The 20594-nt window shown below is 35.7% G+C and overlaps 1 long non-coding RNA gene across 3 annotated transcripts; it reads right to left on the reverse strand.

The window, feature by feature from the left end:
* Positions 1-432: 432 nt before the first annotated feature.
* LOC135739978 (uncharacterized) lies at positions 433-20343 on the reverse strand. 3 transcript variants are annotated; one of them, XR_010529094.2, is made up of 6 exons: positions 20266-20308; positions 17823-17876; positions 9620-9706; positions 4021-4099; positions 1882-1961; positions 433-1710 (listed from the first exon to the last, which is right to left on the reverse strand). It is a non-coding gene; the product is annotated as an uncharacterized lncRNA (long non-coding RNA). The 3 variants fall into 3 exon arrangements; XR_010529093.2 differs by lacking the exon at positions 17823-17876 and having other exon boundaries at positions 20266-20343; XR_012337290.1 differs by lacking the exons at positions 4021-4099; positions 17823-17876 and having other exon boundaries at positions 20266-20343.
* Positions 20344-20594: the final 251 nt, after the last annotated feature.

Raw genomic sequence — 20594 nt, forward strand, 5'->3', positions numbered from 1 at the left:
GTTAGGAAACTCCCGTAATGATACCAATTCGGATGTATCTTGCTGAAGGGATATTCCTGTGGTATATGCAGCCATTTGTTGCCATGGCAAATAATTCCATTGAAGATTTTGTCAAGGGACATTTTCACACCTACAGAGGTACTGGGATTTCACACCTTTGCACAATTCTAGTGTCCCCATTGGTGTTTAATCTCAACACTGATTGGTTGCTTTTAAAACCCCCTCCCAAAACTCTGACAACTATTGGGACACAACTTTGAAACTTTCCAGTTGAGATGATTTGATTGGTTACACTTTGTATTAAGCCCAACCCAAGCCCTCATAGCTTAGTGACTTGATTGGTTATTTGCCTGCTATGCAGATAGACTACAACCCCCCCACACTATATCCTACTATACACCTCCAAAACCCTTAAAAAAATAAAAACTTGAATTGAGTTTGAAATGTTTATTTAATAAAAACAGAACAATCCACAATTGTCACAATCACAAAATAATATTATACACAAATATTAAAAGTTGCATACATAAACAATACTATTTAAACTCATAAATATACAAATATTAGCAATATTAGAGTAAAATAAAACAAAATAAAAGCAACAATGAAACTACATTCAAAGCAGTACATGTAATGTAGCAGTGGCGGCTCATGACTGCTCATCAGAGGGGGCAAATTCAAAATAAGTGTTGAGTGTTGAGTGTTGTGTGTTGCTGGTGTTTTAAAAATGTGTTTGTTGCTTCATGTAAACCATGTGCATCACGTGTTTAGTCAAAACACGTGATGCACATACACGCACTCGACACGCAGAACACATTTTGAAATTGTGAACTTCACATCGATTGCTCACAAAAAAAAAAGTTACCAGCCGCCACTGTAATGTAGTAAATATCTAAATAAAATGAACAACAACTATTGATCTTGCTTTAAGAAATCACTCCTACACTGCAACAAATGACTCTTACTTAGTATTTTTGTCTTGTTTTTAGTAGAAATATTATTTCAATTGAAATGCTTTTTCTTGATTAACAAAATGACTTAAGGAAATAAGTCTAGTTTTTATATATATAAAAATAATAATAATACATTTGTGAATTTGAATGCTTAAAACAAGCAAAAATATCTGCCAATGGTGTGAGAAAAGAAACCATAAAATAAGTTTTTCTTTTTTCTTAAAAACTTAATTCAAGCTAAATTTTCTGACCCCATTGTCAGATAGTTTTGCTTGTTTTAGGCACAAATCTACTTAAATTGTATATTTTTGTCTAAAAACTAGACATTTTTCTTAGGTAATTTTGCTCATCAAGAAAATACATCTTGATTTAAGAATTTTTAGTTTTTCTACTGAAAACAAGATAAAAATACTAAGTTAGAAAGTGATTTTTGCAATGTAGATTCAATTGCAGAGCTTTGTTTTGGAATTATGTCTTGGGTTTCGACTACCTCTGAATGTGGTCGAAAGTGGTCAAAAGTAGATGAGCTCGAAGCGTTTTGAACACCGTTTACACCTGGCATTAATGTCATCCACTTGTGATGTTCACAGTACTCAAATGTATGTGTTTTAAAACTTAAATGGTTTAAAGCAACCTGTTTCCTTAAATGGTTTGACTTAAGTTAACTGTTAGGTTTTACATTGTAAAGCATATACTGTACTTGTCAGCAAAGGTAACGTTGATGCACCCTTATCTGGACAGACATCTCTTTGGAGCCCTTTGGAAATATAAAAGTACATATAAGTATTTGGCATAATACTAATACACATTTACGTCAAATCAAATTACATATAATTAAACTTGTACATTTTAGAAAGTTTACATTAAACTGTACAAAGATACAACAACACATATGATCAAAGAACTTCATAAATGTACAGAATCTCACTTCATTTTCTGTGTTGATGTCCTCAGAGTCTCCGTGTCGTTCTGCAGCTTTATTATAGTAGGTTACTTCATTATAGTTGTCTATCAAACACAGAATAAAAAATATAATATATATCACATAAATTGCAGTCAAATCAATGTCTTCAGTGTCTGGATCAGTCTGATGTTTTAGCTTTCACTGTTGTAGCAAATGGCTCGGAGTCAGATTGAGGCCATTTGGCGTCTGGATCGTAAACAGCCCTAAAATTGTGACTTTAGATAACCCTGTGTCCTGATAACACAATCACCCAGATATCTACCACCTATCAGGGGTGTAAAATGGGCAACAATTAAAACAAATGCAGTCTTCAAAGGAGGTTCAAAGGAATTCCACCAGAGTCCACAGTCGCCAGTGTGGGATTTGATTTTGTTTTACTAATCGTGCTGTTTATAATCTTAATTAATGTGTATTATTACAATAATGGTTCCTGTGCTGAGTACAAGAAAGCTGTCTGTGTGTAAAGTTGAGAGGCTGTGGTTTCGGTTTAGGGGTGGGAAAAAAATCGATTCTTAGATGAATCGCGATTCGGACGTGGGCCGATTCTGAATCGATTCACAAATGTCAAGAATCGATTCTTAAATGTTAGTTTACAAAATAATGTCACGTTATCAGAACCAAAAGGCAGAACTCAACTGGGGGAGCGGTGATGCACATGGACAACTTAAGAGAGAGCGCACTGCACGAGCGCATAGCGGAGCTTACAAGAGCAGAAGAGAAAGAACACTTTAAATGCTTGTAGGATTATACTGCATATATCTCTACATTGAATTTAAGGCTGTCACCATTACTCTATTATTTTTGAGGAGTTTTAAAAAAAATCCTTGAGTACATGTCGAGTACTCCTTAAAATAGCGGAGATGCGGTTTAGTGAATATTACAACAGTATCAGAAGGATACAAATCAGTGCTACGCTGCCTCTCTCTCTCTCGTTTGCTCGCTCACACACACACCATGGCGTGCGTGTGGATCACTCCTGCGTGAGGAAATAATGCGCTTCCTTGTGAATTTTAGAAGTTAAAGACGACTGAGCTGCAGTGGCCTGGCAAAACACATTTGAGAAGAAAGGCGCAGCAACTCAAAAAGACCTGCGTGTTTCACAATTACTCTTTAAGACCATAATGACAATTTCGCGCGTGGAGCAGCAGTTAAATTATGTGCGATCTACCGGCATTGCCTTTGCGATCGACGTATTGGACACCCCTGCCCTAAACCATCCGCTGACTGTTTAAATATAACATGAATATACTTCCGTAAAAATATGCACATAGTTTGTTATTCAGTCGCTGGGTGTGCTGGATTATATAAATACAGTAATACTGCCAAGTGTATAATGATGATGATTAGACGCTTAACATTAGTCAGTTTGTGGAAGTTAATGCCAGTTAACATATAGAATTAATATGTCACGGTTAATTACTATTTTTACTGGGTTTAATTGGTCTTACAACAGAAACAGGACATATATGTATATAAGAATGACATTATTTATCCCTTAGTTGCATTAAAGTACAGTATGTGACAGTTCAGACTAAGCAAAAGCGCAAACATTCACCTGGCTTTGAGAGCAAATGTGACGTAATGACGTCACAGATATGCAAATTAGTACATCAAGAATCGATTCGGAATCGAATCGGGACACTAAGAATCGATTCTGAATCGATTCATGAGGGTCCAAGCGATTCCCACCCCTATTTCGGTTGGGGGAGAAATCAGCAAACGCTGATAACAAAGCCCTGAAGGGAAAACACGCAGAACAGATGGTTTCAATAAACAAGTTGTTTGCTTTATAACTATGTTATATTTAGAGAAAGTGAAAATTAGTATGTTTAACTAATGAATGCATTTAACCAATTCATGAACAATGGAGTACTGTTGTGTTGTTGAATAATTATGTTTAACATATTTACTGCCTACATTTCATGTTGATTGCTAAAAGTGTTAAAGTTACAAAGATGTCCAAATAAGGACTGTGGAAATTGATTTTGTTCCATTTTATATTTCTTTAATTAATCATTTTATTCTATAAACATTGTGTGTTTCATATATGCACTGAGCTATTATGTAGAAATGAGGTGTTTGTGTTTGAGAGTGGAAAGTTACCAGCTTTTGTGTGTGTGTAACAAGCTGCAAGAGGATTAGCGAGGAATTTACACCTGGAGATGATCAAGATAAAAGAGGCCTGAGGGGGAAAAGTAAACAGGCAACCATGTTATTAACCAATGTTTTAATATTCACAGGATAAAATATGCAATGTATTTCTTACTTAATCAGTATTAATCATTGAATAATTGATGTAATAAATATAAGATGTTGTCTTTGATAAATTTGTATTAACCAATGAAATGAAGGTTGCATACAGAATAACTTAATGGGGGCATGGCAGCTCAACCTTGAAGAACAGAATCTCCTGTGCTTGTTCTTTGTGTGTGTGTGTGTGTGTGTGTGTGTGTGTGTGTGTGTGTGTGTGTTTTCTTCCCTAACAGATGGTTTTTAGTAATGATTAAAGTGTTTACTTAGAAGTAGTATTGCAGTAAAAGATTTAATATGTGTTTATCTATCTAAAGAAGTTAATGTGTGCCTTATTCATATAACCAATTTTACGAATAATGAAATGATGTCATGATATTGAAATGTGTTTTACATAATAATCACTTTTATCTTACAGCTTATGTTTTTTATGAATAAATGAATGTTTTATTAATGATTTGTTTTTAAGAAAGCATTATAACATGCTATGTGAAGTCAACCATATGTGAAGTGGAGGAGTACTAGGGAGGAACTGCAGGGCTCCCAGGGATGAGCGGAGAACAGTTTGTTTTTTCTTTGTCTGTGTGTCCATCTTCTCCTGCAGGCTGAAATTGGGTGTGGTAAGGGAGTCAGATTCACGAGGAAGAGCAGCCTTTGTGGGTGGAGATTCTCAGAAGAAGATCGACGTCACATATTTTATAAATATGCATGTTACTTCCTGAGCTGGTTGTTCGCCACTTGAGACGACCCAGCGCGCTGTTAAACTTTTTCATATCTGATCAATAAATATTTGAACTTAGATATTTGTATCTTGTGCCTTTCCTCTAAATTATGAACATGTAATGGACGCCTTAAAGTCCAACACCAGAGACACAGCAGGGGGGGCACGGACTATATGTCTCTGATGAAACCACATTTAAAGATCACAATGAGCTGTTTAAATGTATATATATTTTATATCCCTTTACTGCATGAATCATGTATGCAGTGGCGGTCCTGGCTAGATTTACGCCCTGGGCGAACCATCCCTTCACCGCCCCCAGAAAAAAAATTACCCCCAAATCCCGCCACCAACATGTATTATTTTATTATATATTATCTTAAATACAAAAAGGTAACAAGAACAGAGAAAAACAAGATAAATAAATGTAATACAGTATATAAACACACACACACTCCTCATCAGACTACACAACCATGTCTGTTGGCCATGGCTGCTGTGGAAGTATCTGACTGACATTTTTGCCAGTGGGTGCTCTAACTCCAAAATATTTCAGAAGTGCCCCTGAATTTACAATTAAGATACAATATGTAAGTTAGATACACTTACATCACACATGCATCAGTTACCCAATTAAAATGACCATAACACATATTTTATAAGTTTATAGGATGTTAACAAATGCTAAGCATACACTACAAATTAATTATAAAGTTATATCACTGTGTAGCTTACAAAATGGCATGTCAATTTATATTAGAAGTTATTTAAGTTCACATATAGCGTATATAGCAATAAAAAAGGACACAGTCAGGAGGTCTGTGTGAGTTTGCACTTGTTGTGTTGCAAACACAAACTAGACTGTGTGTTGCCTATGGGTGAATTTAGTTGCATGACATGGTGCCTCAATTCTAATAGTTGCTAGTTCAGCAAAACTAAAACCAAAAAAACAGTCGTGTTCTGTGGCTAATAGCAACATATTAGCAAGAGGGCGAGGCTAATATAAATAACGTTAGCCCATTTCCTACGTCGTCACTTATAGAAATCGGCATACCTTTATCTTTATAATTTTTCCTCATCTTCTTTTCTTCTTTTTCTGATCTGGGCAACTTATGGCTTCTTTGGTCTTTTAATTCGATGGCATGATGATGATGAAGACTCGACATCATTAACTTTGCATTACATTTTGCCAACAACAACGTCCGTTCGCCCGTCAATCAACCGGTGTCACGTGACGTGAGTCACATAGATGACTCTACAGATTTTTTTTCACAAAATCCAATTGATAACATGTTCGTAGGTATATGGGTCTATGTTCATTTTAGGAATGAAAAATACAATTTATTTGGAAGCAGACGCAGCAGTTTGTGTTGTGTGGCCTCTGGCCTGGGATCAGTCTATCCCTCGCTCGCCCCCTATAAGGCGAGCGAGCGATTTGCAGTCGCAAGTTGGCCCACCCCTTTCTCCTGTGCCTTTTCTGACACACACACAACCTGTGTATATGACTCTCAGCACTAACTTGACATGGAAATGAGCGTTAGTCTAAAAAAACGCTGTTTTTTTTTAATGCGCTCGTGCGCCCTCACATAGATTGCGCCCTGGGCGTTCGCCCACATTGCCCATAGCAAAAACCGGCCCTGCATGTATGTGTGATGTAACTGTGTGTTAACACTTTAGTTAGATTTTGTTCACTGTAGCATGGTTCATATCTTAGGTATGAAATTATTATTCAACGTGATCTTAAACCCATGTCTTGTCTAGTATCAAATTAATCCACTCTTTATTTCCTAATCATTCTATGTATCATATTACCATAAGCCGCATCAATGTCATTTAATATCGATTTGAAGAGTTATGGAAACAAACTTTTATCATTTGGCAATTACGCAAATGTGATGTCTGAAAGAACAAAGGCTTGTTTCCCGCGCGATCGAACACATCGCACATTGGTCATTCACCTAAAATGGGCTGGGCGCGTGAAAGGTCAAAACGGCCTATCGTCCAAGCCATCATTGCTCAGTAGCTCAATCACTCAGGAGCGCTCAGTCGCTCGGTTACTCAGGTTACCCGTCAGCGCAGTTTGGAAACTCGCTGAGACTCACCCAGAGTCCCTCGGATTCATCATCTTTTCTCTGAGCCCTGTCCTACTCTTCGGGACAGTAATTTCCTGGCTTGCACTTTGCACTTCGAGTTCGGACAATTTACGCGGAACAATCCGCCATACGGAACAACCAAACGGACTTACGAACACACCTGGATTCTCTCTCTCTCTCTCTCTGCTCGCACTCGCGCGCACCAGAAACTTCGTACTACATCACAAAGAGCCAAATGCAAGTATTAACCTTGTTCTACTCGCTGATGTTTAAGCTTTACCCCTTATGAAAATTAAGGCGATCCTTAGAGATTTTCCGATGGTTTGTGCAGATGTTAAGCAATAGTGCTATTGCCAATCTTTTACTCTCTCTAGCTTTTCAGTCTTTTCTTTCTCATCTATGTTTTATGTTATTGTATATGTGTATGTTTAGTTAGTCGTTGTGTGTACTTCGTTTTGTAGTTAATAAACCGGTTTTGCATTTTCACAATTGAATTGTTTCTGTGTTCAATGCTCACGAAATTAAAGTCACTATTTCTGCCTTTTGATCCAGCTACAAGCTGCGAGTAGCACTGTATATCAGTGAGAAGGTTAATTTTAAAGGCCATGAAATTAACATTTCTTAGACTTTAATATACGATTATGGATATATGTCTTCGGTGGACGAACATATTAATTAATTGTTATTATCAGGGCCGCCTTAACATAATGTGAGGCCCTGGGGCTGAGAGGTTTTGGAGGCCCCCCATACCCTCAATTTATAGTCTAATTAAAAAAAAAAGTGTAATATCTAGGTAATCTACATCAAATAATGCATTAGTTTCTTTCAATACATAAAACAGTGAGTTTTCCCTCTTTGACCCAGAAAACACCATAATATCCATATATGTTTATTAACATATCACTGAGCCCACTTGAGCATAAACATAAGACACTTTATTTAACAACCATACACAGCAACTTGTGTTGAAAATAAAACAAAAATGTGTGAGAGTATATATGTTTATAAGCTTGATGTTTATATAGTTTTTGGAATATACAAATTTGCAGAAAATTGCCACTCACTAACTAAATGCTCAGCACAGTTTTAAATATATAAGAATTTTAAGTTAGTTTTAAATTGAAAATGCATTAATGTTAACAAAAGATAAGTCTTTATAAACAGAATCTTGTTTTTTAATCAGTTATTTATTTTGTAGGCTATTGAAGATATAGTATGATTTGTATTTAGTATTTATGCATACTACGCATGTAAAACGAACACGTATGAATATGCACAAAACAGACAGGGAACATACCTGTATATAAGATCTTTAGATAAGGAGATAATAAATATGAATGGTGCGATCAGGGGATGATCATTTGAGATGGTCTTGTCGCGCTTTGACTTGCACATTTACCGTTTCGTCATCTTTCTAAACCAACAGATGTGTGTACTGTGAGCTAACGTCGCATCAAACTACAGCGCTCCAGCTGCGCACGCGTCACTGATATAAACGCGAGTAAACTTAAACTTTATAACAACTAACAGCATTATGTGCGGGAACTCCTTTCTTTATTTGGCGGCACAGTATCATGCGCACAGTCTGAGAGACTTCTGCATGCCAGAGACTCAGCTGCACGAGCACAGAGAGAGCCAGCGAAAGAGAGAGAGACCTGCACCTCAGTGCTTATTATGAAATTTCAGAAATCACTCTTTCATTTGTTGGTGGATTATTTCCCGTTTCTCTGTCACACTCAGTCTAACATGCAGGAATGCCAAGTTGACAACGCGCACTTAATTACATTACACGGAATAGAAAAATCTGTTCCGTCTGATATTTTATTTCACGTTAAGTTACCACGGACCAATCAGCAGCCATGTAACGTGCAGTTAGAGTGATTGACAGATAACCTGACAAGTTACAAAACAATATGAACGTGAACTTGGGAGGCCCCTGAACTTGGGAGGCCCCTGGGCTTCAGCCCAGGTAAGCCCGTGCATTAAGGCGGCCTTGGTTATTATTAATTCTGCTACGCCAGGTAAAACCTGATAAACTTGTATAGTTAATTACAGTTAATTATTCATTATATTCCCTTTTGAAATAAAATCTAAGATTCCCTTGGGAATCCCCATAGTATTTCGGTCGGAGGTTTATAGTGTTTCAAATAACTTTATTCCCCTCCTCCCGCTGAATCGCTACACTGTTAAAGGAATAGTTCACCCAAAAATGAAAATCCTGTCATCATTTATTCACTCTCATGTTGTTACAAACCTTTATAAATGTCTTTGTTCTGATGAACACAAAGAAAGATATTTTGAGAAATGTTTGTAACCAAACCGTTCGTGGACCCCATTTTACTTCCATGGTATTATTTTTTCCTACTTTGGAAGTAAATGGGGTTCAAAGACGGTTTGGTTACAAACATTTCTCAAAATATCTTCCTTCATGTTTATCAAAACAAAGACATTTATGTGGGTTTGTAACTACATGAGAGTGAGTAAATGATGACAGCATTTTCATTTTTGTGTGAACTATCCCTTTAAGTCATTATATTTCTCTGTCAAACACAGAATAAAAAATCAAAGTCACATACATCATAACACATATATTTACTATTTAACCTCTTTGATTTAATAATTTCATTATTAAACTTACATCATTTTGGCCAGATTACAGTCACATCAATTTCTTCAGTGTCTGGATCAGTCTGATGTTTTAGCTTTCACTGTACATTATATTTCTCTGGCAAACACAGAATTAAAAATCAAATCACAGACATCATAACACATCTATTTACTATTTAACTACTATTTTATGGGGGTAATTTTAGGCCAATATTATTGAAAATGGACAGAGTAAAAGTCACAAATAGATATTACAACTTGTAAACACAAAACGCAATCTACAAATAGATTAAAAATCCACAAACACAGTCCTTGTGATCCGCAAATGTAAAACAAGATCTACGAATCGTCTTTGTGATCCACAAATATAAAGCATGATTTACAAAAAGAAATCAGTGACTTGTACTTGAAAACCAGAATTTGAATGAATGTAAAGTGACTTCTTTGCAGATGAATATCATTTTCTATTTGTAGATTGTGTCACATTTGTTTTCAGAATTCTGACACTATTGTTTCGCTTTGGTGACAAAATAATGCCATAATCGTTGAAAATGAAGAGACTACAATTTGTAAACACGAAACAAATCTGCAAATAGGTTCCAAATCTGCAAACAAACTCCTCATGATCCGCAAATGTAAAACGAGATCTACAAATATATAAAAATCCACGAACAGACTCTTCATGACATACAAATATAAAATGCGATTTACAAATACTCTTTATGATTCACAAATAGAAATCATCGACTTGTACTTGACAAACAGAATTTAAATGAATGCAAAGTGATTTGTCTGCGCATGAGGGTCATTATTTGTTTGTAGATTGTGTTGCATTTGTTTTCAGAATTTTGGCACAACTGTTTCGCTGTTTTCCATTAAAAAAATCTACAAATGCCCTCCTCACAATTTGCAAACAAACACAGTCTAACTTGTATTTTCCAACCATTGTAAAAAGACATTCTTACACATTCTGTGCAAAGTTCAGCATGCAAGTGTTGAATCTGTGTTTGCAGATCACAGGGCATTCACGAATCCTTCTGCACAAGTCTACAGATCTTTTTGGCACTATCTTTCCGCAGAGTTTGTCACTACGATCCACGCGTGTAGTCAGCCAATCAGGGGTATTGCTTCAAAGTAATGCCACGCCCCCTCAATAAGCTCTTTTCAAAATAAAAGCTGGGCTCACTGCCATTTACCGTTGCCGGTGTTACAGCGCTGAAAGGCGGCCAGACCGCGTTATCGATATTATATTAATCATATTAAAGCATTTATGTATAGCATGGCAAATATGTAGCATTAACGTGAACTAGAACAACCCCTCGTTTAAGTTATTATCAGTGCCTGACAATTCAGCCGAGGTCATTAAATCGTTAAAAACACTGCATGAAGCGGTTTTATCCTTAAAACATCAGTGTCTCTTCAACGAACATTTGCCGAGCGCCAGCGAGCCAGCTGGATGGAGTGGAGCTGCTAAGGTGACGCAGCTAAAATAAAGCAAGCGGGTGCAACGATAATATTGGATGTAACTTGCCGTAATTAACAAAAACATGAGCCTTATTTGACAGCAGCACTAATTGAACTATTTGACCATATGCATTTGATATACATACCGTGACCGGAATGCACTTACAAATCGCGCTGTTATTAGAAACATTTAACTGTTTCCAGACTGAGCATGGAGACAAACAAGCGCAAGCCGTTTATAGAAGCAGCTGCCTGTCAGCGTGTACGGAATGAAGTCAAAACGGTCTCGGTTTTTAGACCGGCAGTCTGCCTGTGCCATTCCACCCTAATCCGGACTGCAAATTACATGTTAATATTATATCCACCATTTACAATCCTTCCTTTAAGGTCTGTTCTGCTTTTAACAGCTCAAAGCTATTACTCTCTGTAGCTTTCGAGTCCGTTGTAGGCTACAGGTAAATTTTGCAGTTGTTTTAGTTAACTTTGCAGAGCATTTTATTGTCGGAAATGGTCCTGGCCTGGGTTTTCCTATAACGATTGAACTTAGCACTCAAGAGTGCTTTCTACAAGGTAAAACGATCGCTCGCAGCTGGGTTTTAAGTGCTACTAACGAGTCGCTATCCCTTTGTCAAGTGCTGAAATGTCACTTACTGAATGACTCGTAATTGTAGCAGAAGCTTGTTTAGGCTAATGATCTTCAGCCGATGTGCACTAATATTTTTTAAAATATTATTAATTATTTTTCAATGACTTATTAAATGTTTTAATAATTTGTGCATCATGAAATATTCTTTTTTCATATTTAGTTAGGACTCGTCCCACTGCGCAATGCCTTCTGCATTTTATAATATAGTTTAGATTTTTATTTTTATTTTTTGTTTATTATCTATGTTTATTTATTATTAAGGATTATTGCATTGTACCGTAAATATTTATTTGGTTTCTTTAATCAGATGCCATACCCTTCAAAAAAATATTTTTTTACTGTAGCCTAGATGAATTATAGCAGCAATTGGTAGGAACCATTTATCAATTTGCTAGTACCAACTTTTACCAAAATTGTACCAAATACGTTTTCCTTCTTAATTAATTTATGTTTAGTCATTTAAATTTCATTTCTCGTTTGAATTTTAAATATATTATATTAAAGTAATTTAAACAAAGAAACAAAGAAAAAAAACCCAATAAATAAATATAGCCTACATTTAAAACATTACATTATCGTTATTGCAGGAGTGCAATTTGCTGGTTGTCCTGCAGGTGACCTTGTAACACTGCTGTCTTACGATGCACTTATAAATTAACGATTACTCCAGAGCACTCGTAGATCTACGATGATTTTCGAGTGCTACTTAAGCTACAAAGCTTTTGGGAAACGGCCCATAATTCTAAGATGAATTTTAAGATTGTTTTTACGATCTACTTAGCGATGCTTTTGGGAAACCCAGCCCTGCTCGTTTGGAATTTGCCTGGCGCACAGCTCTAGTCAGAAAGATTAAAAGGCGGGCTTTGTTTTTAAAAAATCTAATGCATTTCTTGATACTACAATAATGAACAAGTCACCCATTTATCAAGTATCGAATCATTATTTTCACTTAATCCTTTTTGCTTTTTACAAAAAGTAGAATAGGCACGCATATTCTGCATTTATCCAAAATTATGACTGTGGCATGAAGAAACTTTCCTATTTTAGTGAAAAATAAATAAGTTCTTTTGCTATTATTACGTAGCATATATTGATGATTTTTAATAACAAATATGACCGTTTTAAACAAACTAAGTACACTGATAAAAATAATATGAAAAAAATTATACGCTGGATTTACTAAAAAAAAAATACAGTGCATCATTTTTACATACACTTTTTAAAAGTAAGTTTTACATTGAATTTAAGCCTTTGCAATTTAAGCAATTGCAATGTTTAAGTAAGTTTTACATGGAGAAGCAATTAGGCCTACTAAAAATTCCATGTAAAATTTACTTTAAAAAGTGGATGCAAAAATGATGCACTATATTTTTAAGTTAATACAGCCTATTATTTTTTTATAATTATTTAATTTCCTTCTCACAAATTTTACATGATAAAATTTAGGAATTAACTAAATGATGTGTTAATCTAGAATTACTCACATTTTTGCATTATTTTCTACTCAAAAATAGTTTTTCTTTTAACCTATTTTTTATATAATTGACTAATTTTATTTAGTTAAATTTACTAAGCCACAAAACATTTTTTACAGTGTAAAATAAGAAAAACGAAGTAGATAAAACCGCATACCCAGCTAGACACTCAAATCGAGCTAGGCACTCAAATCGAGTCAAAACAGTCTTGGCTTTTAGACCCGCAGTCTGCAATCCACCCTCACCCGGACTGCAGGTGACATGTTAAAATTATTCCACCCGTTACATCAAATTATTCCCCCCCTCCCCTTCATTGTCCCCCAACCCTACCACCAGTGAATAAATAAATACATTAAATAAAAACAAGCACTTTAAACAAAAAGCACACAGAATTCTTTTTTTGGTTTTTAACTGAATTCTAAACACTAAAGTTAATTCCTTAAAGTTAATTAAGGGTTAATCCCTAGTCCTCCCCTCGCGAGTTGTTTTTTGTTCAGGGCCTAAATGTGCATTGAAATATAGTTGATGTATTTCATAAAATTAATAAAAGATATACAATTATAAATTATTGTTGAATTATCCCTTTTTCCAAGTATGTCATTATGCACAATGTATCAAACTTTGAAAATGAAACAAAAACAATAACTTAAAAGTCCTTTTAAAAGCAGTAGTTATTAATGACATAACTGCATATACTGTACATTGTATATTTTGCACGTTTCTCATCCTCTTTTTAATCCTGCTTGACTGAAGGCTTCCGTTAGAACGTTTCTCGTTTGTCGTAAGGTTTTTGTACATTAAAGCTGTTGAGTTTCTCCCGCGGACTTTTCCCCCTCGCGCTCGGGCACGCTGTCTGCACGCTGTATATGAACTTGAACGCACGGCCTAAAGTCGAGGGCAGGGCGAACACTTCTAGTTCTAAACAGGTTAACTGAAAGCACAATGACATTAAATGAGCTGACGCCTATTTCGTTTTTTTTTTTTTCGCAGACGCGCACAGCTCCAGTCAGGACATATTAGCCAGTTTTGTATATCAGTAGGTTCCAAACTATTGCAACCCCATACGTATTTACAAGACCTACATTTTTTTATAGAAATATAGGGGAAAACACATTTGTTCCCTTTTAGTAGTTTTTTAACAAGTTTACTTAAATAATATTAAAATATAGGGTTGCACAATTATGGCAAAATCATAATTGTTTAGGCTACTGTATTTGCACTGAATTGGAAATGATATATTAGAAAAAAAAAAATGAATTTTCAAGGCTGCAGAGAACATTATAGCAGATATGGCTACTGAGGATTTAATTATATTATTTTAATAGTCAGCGAGTCCCACTCCGGCCCTCATTTTGAGTGTCTAGCTGGGTGCACATTTTTACCGACTTTCTTTTTCTTATTTTGGTAAAAAATTAACAAGTTCTATTATTATGTAGCATACATTGATTTTTTTTATAACAAATATGACTGACTTATTCATTGGCAAATGCAGAACAATGAGGAGAAAGCAAAGGTAGGCTACACGCCTTTCTCCCTTATATGATTAAAGGCTTAACTGTTATTTTTAAAACGAAAGCACATGCTTGTCAAATTTATGCTGGGCTGGATAAATGCAGAATCAACAATATCTTAATTTTTTTTCGATTTATTTGTTCGTATTCATTGACCCTTTTTTTTCTTGTGCCAATAGCACGGTTGTCTTTTTCCTGTCACTCAGCACGAATTTCTATAGCCTATATTGTTTTCCATGAACACAAATACATATATCAAATACTGCCTGACGAAATGTTTTGACCGAGCCAGCATAAATTTGACAAGCATAAACAATCCGCTTTCGGTTTAAATTTGTTTTTAAATTAAATACATTTTAAAATTACATTTAGCTTATGTTCCCCATGATTAATCTTCTCATCGCAAGGTAGAGGCGTGTCGCCTATGTTCTACATGTTCCTTGTTGTTCTGCATTTGCCAATAAATAAATAGGCTACTTAGTTTGTTTAAAACTGTCATATTTGCTAGATAATAATAGCAAAATAACTTATTTATTTATCACTAAAGGAAGGTTCCTTCAACGCCACAGTCATAATTTTGATTAAATTCAGAATATGCCTGCCTATTCTACTTTTTGTAAAATGCAAAAGGGATTAAGTGAAAATAATTAATCAATACTTGATAAATGGATAGCCTAATCAGTCCTGACTAGAGCTGTGTGCCAGTCACATTCCAAACGAACAGGGCTGGGTTTCCCGATAACGATTAAACTTAGCACTTAAGAGCGCTTTCTACGAGCTACTTAACGAACATTCGTTGTTCATTTACGTGCGTTTCCCAAAGATGCACGTATAACGATCGCTCGCAACTGGGTAATGCAATAATCCTTAATAATAAATAAACATAGATAATAAACAACAAATAAAAAGAAAAATGAAAGGCATTGCGCAGTGGGACGAGTCCTAACTAAATATGAAAAAAGAATATTTCATGATGCACAAATTATTAAAACATTTAATAAGTCATTGAAAAATAATTAATAATATTTTAAAAAATATTAGTGCACATCGGCTGAAGATCATTAGCCTAAACAAGCTTCTGCTACAATTACGAGTCATTCAGTAAGTGACATTTCAGCACTTGACAAAGGGATAGCGACTCGTTAGTAGCACTTAAAACCCAGCTGCGAGCGATCGTTTTACCTTGTAGAAAGCACTCTTGAGTGCTAAGTTCAATCGTTATAGGAAAACCCAGGCCAGGACCATTTCCGACAATAAAATGCTCTGCAAAGTTAACTAAAACAACTGCAAAAATTACCTGTAGCCTACAACGGACTCGAAAGCTACAGAGAGTAATAGCTTTGAGCTGTTAAAAGCAGAACAGACCTTAAAGGAAGGATTGTAAATGGTGGATATAATATTAACATGTAATTTGCAGTCCGGATTAGGGTGGAATGGCACAGGCAGACTGCCGGTCTAAAAACCGAGACCGTTTTGACTTCATTCCGTACACGCTGACAGGCAGCTGCTTCTATAAACGGCTTGCGCTTGTTTGTCTCCATGCTCAGTCTGGAAACAGTTAAATGTTTCTAATAACAGCGCGATTTGTAAGTGCATTCCGGTCACGGTATGTATATCAAATGCATATGGTCAAATAGTTCAATTAGTGCTGCTGTCAAATAAGGCTCATGTTTTTGTTAATTACGGCAAGTTACATCCAATATTATCGTTGCACCCGCTTGCTTTACTTTAGCTGCGTCACCTTAGCAGCTCCACTCCATCCAGCTGGCTCGCTGGCGCTCGGCAAATGTTCGTTGAAGAGACACTGATGTTTTAAGGATAAAACCGCTTCATGCAGTGTTTTTAACGATTTACCTCGGCTGAATTGTCAGGCACTGATAATAACTTAAACGAGGGGTTGTTCTAGTTCACGTTAATGCTACATATTTGCCATGCTATACATAAATGCTTTAATTATTAATATAATATCGATAACGCGGTCTGGCCGCCTTTCAGCGCTGTAACACCGGCAACGGTAAATGGCAGTGAGCCCAGCTTTTATTTTGAAAAGAGCTTATTGAGGGGGCGTGGCATTACTTTGAAGCAATACCCCTGATTGGCTGACTACACGCGTGGATCGTAGTGACAAACTCTGCGGAAAGATAGTGCCAAAAAGATCTGTAGACTTGTGCAGAAGGATTCGTGAATGCCCTGTGATCTGCAAACACAGATTCAACACTTGCATGCTGAACTTTGCACAGAATGTGTAAGAATGTCTTTTTACAATGGTTGGAAAATACAAGTTAGACTGTGTTTGTTTGCAAATTGTGAGGAGGGCATTTGTAGATTTTTTTAATGGAAAACAGCGAAACAGTTGTGCCAAAATTCTGAAAACAAATGCAACACAATCTACAAACAAATAATGACCCTCATGCGCAGACAAATCACTTTGCATTCATTTAAATTCTGTTTGTCAAGTACAAGTCGATGATTTCTATTTGTGAATCATAAAGAGTTGGTTTGCGGATTTTAAATCTATTTGTAAATCGCATTTTATATTTGTATGTCATGAAGAGTCTGTTCGTGGATTTTTATATATTTGTAGATCTCGTTTTACATTTGCGGATCATGAGGAGTTTGTTTGCAGATTTGGAACCTATTTGCAGATTTGTTTCGTGTTTACAAATTGTAGTCTCTTCATTTTCAACGATTATGGCATTATTTTGTCACCAAAGCGAAACAATAGTGTCAGAATTCTGAAAACAAATGTGACACAATCTACAAATAGAAAATGATATTCATCTGCAAAGAAGTCACTTTACATTCATTCAAATTCTGGTTTTCAAGTACAAGTCACTGATTTCTTTTTGTAAATCATGCTTTATATTTGTGGATCACAAAGACGATTCGTAGATCTTGTTTTACATTTGCGGATCACAAGGACTGTGTTTGTGGATTTTTAATCTATTTGTAGATTGCGTTTTGTGTTTACAAGTTGTAATATCTATTTGTGACTTTTACTCTGTCCATTTTCAATAATATTGGCATCATATTACCCCCATACTATTTAGTTAAATATATATTATGACTCCAAGCTTCTTTAAAATAGCATATAGGTTATGTCAAAGTGAAGCTGGCTTTGTTACAAATCGAACACACCTGGATTCTCTCTCTCTCTCTCTGCTCGCACCCGCGCGCACCAGAAACTTCATACTACATCACAAAGAGCCAAATGCAAGTATTAACCTTGTTCTACTCGCTGATGTTTAAGCTTTACCCCTTATGAAAATTAAGGCGATCCTTAGAGATTTTCCGATGGTTTGTGCAGATGTTAAGCAATAGTGCTATTGCCAATCTTTTACTCTCTCTCTAGCTTTTCAGTCTTTTCTTTCTCATCTATGTTTTATGTTATTGTATATGTGTATGTTTAGTTAGTCGTTGTGTGTACTTCGTTTTGTAGTTAATAAACCGGTTTTGCATTTTCACAATTGAATTGTTTCTGTGTTCAATGCTCACAAAATTAAAGTCACTATTTCTGCCTTTTGATCCAGCTACAAGCTGCGAGTAGCACTGTATATCAGTGAGAAGGTTAATTTTAAAGGCCATGAAATTAACATTTCTTAGACGTTAATATACGATTATGGATATATGTCTTCGGTGGACGAACATATTAATTAATTGTTATTATTAATTCTGCTACGCCAGGTAAAACCTGATAAACTTGTATAGTTAATTACAGTTAATTATACATTATATTCCCTTTTGAAATAAAATCTAAGATTCCCTTTGGAATCCCCATAGTATTTCGGTCGGAGGTTTATAGTGTTTCAAATAACTTTATTCCCCTCCTCCCGCTATCAAAATAATGCATTAAAACAGTCTTGCAAAATAAGCAGCATCTACCAGAACTAAAGCAATGAGCTTTTAAACAACAGAAGATCGTATATATAATTTAAAATGGCAGAGAAACACTTGCTAGCTGCTAAAATTTCCAACACATGAGTTCCCAGCTAACACACAACGTACTAGTTACGTAATTTATTGGACATTTTTGGTAATTTCACGACTTACCAGCTGGCAACGTAACGGTTACGTCATAGGGAGGTAATTTCATTACCATTACAGTACCAAATCACCACGTCGCCAGTACGGACTCCTTACGTCGCAAGATAACCAAGTACGTTCCAGTTACGTAATAAATTCGTACTATTTTGGTAATTTCATAACTTACTGGCAACGTAACTGTTACGTCCCATGGAGGTAATTTCATTACCTTTACAATTATATAAACATTCCTTTCCTTTTCTATTTAGGTTAGCTTATTAAAACTTTTCAGTCTCAAAGTTTCCCTTAAATAAGTCAAAATAGATGAAATACACACGAACTGCCATTTACATGGGAAACATGAAACAGCACGCGCCTCCCGCCCAGCTGAACTTGACCAGAACGCGCGTGCACAGCAGAATGGCGTGACAGGAGTCAGTACCGGTCGTTTCTCTGAACTGAGACCCGTTTAAATTTCACAAGAACTTATTTTAGTTGCTTAAGAGTTATAAACAACATTTTAACATACTTATTAAGGCTCACAGAATCTCGCCCGACAGTATAAACCGTGTTTTATGCTGCACTTACAGGATGTTCATTTGACAGGAAATTTCGTTTTTTCAGGTAAGACACTACTTCACAAATTCAACAAATAAAACAATATTTATAGATGTTATTTAACCTTTATTTATTTTATTGTCTTTATTTTAAAGTTTTGTGGGACATGTTTGGTGTTTTGGACTGGTGAAGGTAAGAGCAGCGTTACCCTGGCAACCGGAACATGAAGAGGACCGCAGCTCTCTCTCTCCGTCTGACAAAACTACGCCTGCACAATTGAGATATTACATTTTAAATTATATGGAGAATCCATTTAAATGTTTATTTTAACATATGTTTATTTAAATGTTTGTAATGTTCATGTTCAATTATTATTTTGATTTTATCAATAAAATGAAGTATTCTATCTCGGAGTCTGTCATTCATATGTTATGGTAAGTCTTTTAGTTATGGGCAAATAAGGACAAGTTAAATTAGTTGTAGCCTATTGCAGATGTCCGCCCAAAGAATATTAAATAAAATATTTAAATTACTAACTGGTTACCAACATAAAACTTTCAATCCATTACGTTGTCACGACGTGCCCACGACAGGCAGATTACGTTGCGAAGTTACGTGCAGGCGACGAATCCAGGAATTTCACTTTTCCAGTCGCCACGACGTAAGTTTGGTCATCATATTACGTCGACGTTACGTAACAGTTACGTATTTGTGTTAGCTGGGTTACTGGTGTTTTGTTTTTAAGCAAATAACGTCTCATCTTGGCTTCTTTAAAGTCGAAATAATTCTTTTAACAGCCCGTTATGAATGTAACGTTTACTTTGCGTATTGTTAACCCTCGTGTTTATTGTTGTGTACCGTGTATACTCTTAAAGTTTTACTCTGTGTGATTTAAATTCAAACACTTTAAAGACAGAAATGAATCAAGGTAAATAACATAATATCAACAAATAAGTAACCGATCAGCGCGATGCAGACAAATTAATTAAATCAAACTTACCGTACTGTTCAGTGAGCAAACAAAGACGACTCTGGGAACTGTTGAATTTCGCAACAATCGGTTGAGCCTCCGGAAAGGGTGGGGCGGATGTGTGGTGCATTCTGGGAAATGGAGTCATTTCCCTTTGGCGTTGTTGCTGCTGTAGATGTTAACTCACTTTTTTGTACTTTTTATAATCCGCGTTTTTACACTATGCTTTGTTCTTTATTCTTGATCATTAATAAAAATATAAAATATTTGTATAAAGATTATAACGTTGACAAAACATGTTTAGTTTACAAACATGTTGGCAGTTATTTTGAATGATGCTCAGAATTTCCTAAATATAA

This window comes from Paramisgurnus dabryanus, chromosome 9 (genome assembly GCF_030506205.2).
Source record: "Paramisgurnus dabryanus chromosome 9, PD_genome_1.1, whole genome shotgun sequence".
Lineage (NCBI taxonomy): Eukaryota > Metazoa > Chordata > Actinopteri > Cypriniformes > Cobitidae > Paramisgurnus > Paramisgurnus dabryanus.